Below are 2,770 nucleotides of genomic sequence, written 5' to 3'. Positions count from 1 at the left end.
TATAAGGGATGGTTTTTGTTAGTATTTAACCCCTTGCAACCTGTATTACACTACCACCAGAGGGCCTACCTGTTGGAGTCCCAAGGGATGCTGGCATCCCTTGGGAGCTTGGTATATAAGCAGGCCACCCATGAGGTACCTGCACTCTGGAGTCTTATTAAAGGAGCTAAGGTCACTCTTGTTCATTGTACAGAGTACTCAGTTTCATCCTTTATTATGAACATATCAATTGGTGACGAGGTAACGAACAACCGCGCGAAAATGCAAAGAACTGTTGGTAACCTGGAGAAATTCACAGAAAGGGACGATTGGGAGGCCTTCGTGGAGAGACTCGACCAAAACTTTGTGGCCAACGAGCTGGAAGGGGACGAGAACGCTGCCAAACGAAGGGCGATCCTCCTAACTGTGGGACAACAACCTATGGCCTCATGAAGAATCTCCTAGCTCCGGCAAAACCAACAGCTAAATCCTATTAGGAATTGTGTACGCTGGTCCGGGAGCACCTAAATCCTAAGGAAAGCATTTTGATGGCGAGATATCGGTTCTACACGTGTCAACGGTCGGAGGGCCAGGACGTGGTGAGCTATATCACCGAACTAAGGCGCCTCGCAGGACATTGCGAATTTGAGGGATTCCTAGATCAAATGCTTAGAGACTTATTTGTACTGGGCATTGGCCATGAAGTAATCCTTCGCAAACTGTTGACTGTTGAAACTCCGAATCTAAGTAAAGCCATAACGATAGCCCAGGCATTTATGTCCACCAGCGACAACACCAAACAGATTTCTCAGAGTAAAGAAGTTTCGGCCAGTACTGTGCACAAAGTAACATCGTTTTCGAGCAGGAATATACATGGCAGAACATACACGCCGGCTGCTGCTGCCCGACCTCAGATGACCCAGAGTCCACCATCAATCGTTAATGTGAGGCAGTTAACACCTTGTTGGCGCTGTGGAGGTGATCATTGGCCCCATCAATGCCGCTTCAAGCACTATGCATGCAATGGTTGCAGAACAATGGGACACCTCCAGCGAATGTGCAGGCGAGCTGCAAACCCTGCAAACCACCATGTTGCAGAGGAAGATCGATCCACTGTGGATCAAGCTGAATTGGAGACTCATACCGAGGAGGCAGAAGTAAACACATTCACCACGAAATGTCCACCAATAATGTTGAAAGTTGAACTGAACGGAATTCCAGTATCTATGGAACTGGACATGGTGCAAGTCAGTGCATAATGAGTAAAAAGGCCTTTGACAGGCTGTGGGCAACAAGGCACACAGGCCCAAGCTCAGCCCCGTTCACACCAAACTAAGGAGTTACACCAAGGAACTAATCCCTGTAATTGGCAGTGCAGAAGTCAAAGTGTCCAATAATGGAGCAGTACACAAACTCCCATTGTGGATTGTGCCAGGAGATGGCCCCACATTGTTTGGCAGAAGCTGGCTGGGAAAAATCCGCTGGAACTGGGATGACATCCGAGCACTTTCGTCCGTCGACGATGTCTCACGTGCTCAGGTTCTGAGCAGATTTCCATCGTTGTTTGAGCCAGGCATTGGAAGCTTCTCGGGGGCGAAAGTGCAGATCCATTTGGTTCCCGGTACACGACCCATCCACCACAAGGCACGGGCGGAGTTGGAGCTGAAGGTGGATTCACTCTGGAGCATCCACGATGCTGAGAATGACGTGAGTATCACGTGTAGCGAGTTGGTCTTACTGCAGGAGAAGGGTCCACAGCCAGCGAGGGAATGGAAGACCAGCAGGAAGAGTAGTGCAAGGAAGGTAGTGCAGGGGTCCCCTGTGGTCATCCCCCTGCAAAACAGATACACCGCTTTGAGTACTGTTGAGGGGGATGACTCATCAGGGGAGGGCAGCAGCAGCCAAGTTCATGGCACCGTGGCTGGCTCTGTTGCACAGGAGGGCAGGAAAAAGAGTGGAAGAGCGATAGTGATAGGGGATTCAATTGTAAGGGGAATAGATAGGCGTTTCTGCGGCCGCAACCGAGACTCCAGGATGGTATGTTGCCTCCCTGGTGCAAGGGTCAAGGATGTCTCGGAGCGGGTGGAGGACATTCTAAAAAGGGAGGGAGAACAGCCAGTTGTCGTGGTGCACGTTGGTACCAATGACATAGGTAAAAAAAGGGATGAGTTCCTACGAAATGAATTTAAGGAGCTAGGAGCTAAATTAAAAAGTAGGACCTCAAAAGTAGTAATCTCGGGATTGCTACCAGTGCCACGTGCTAGTCAGAGTAGGAATCGCAGGATAGCTCAGATGAATACGTGGCTTGAGCAATGGTGCAGCAGGGAGGGATTCAAATTCCTGGGGCATTGGAACCGGTTCTGGGGGAGGTGGGACCAGTACAATCCGGACGGTCTGCACCTGGGCAGAATCGGAACCAATGTCCTCGGGGGAGTGTTTGCTAGTGCTGTTGGGGAGGAGTTAAACTAATATGGCAGGGGGATGGGAACCAATGCAGGGAGATAGAGGGAAACAAAAAGGAGGCAAAAACAAAAGACAGAAAGGAGATGAGGAAAAGTGGAGGGCAGAGAAACCCAAGGCAAAGAACAAAAAGGGCCATTGTACAGCAAAATTCTAAAAGGACAGAGGGTGTTAAAAAAACAAGCCTAAAGGCTTTGTGTCTTAATGCAAGGAGTATCCGCAATAAGGTGGATGAATTAACTGTGCAAATAGATGTTAACAAATATGATGTGATTGGGATTACGGAGACGTGGCTCCAGGATGAGCAGGGCTGGGAACTCAACATCCAGGG

Source organism: Pristiophorus japonicus, chromosome 1 (genome assembly GCF_044704955.1).
Source record: "Pristiophorus japonicus isolate sPriJap1 chromosome 1, sPriJap1.hap1, whole genome shotgun sequence".
In the NCBI taxonomy this organism is placed as follows: domain Eukaryota; kingdom Metazoa; phylum Chordata; class Chondrichthyes; family Pristiophoridae; genus Pristiophorus; species Pristiophorus japonicus.
Note: the sequence above shows the minus strand (reverse complement) of the source record.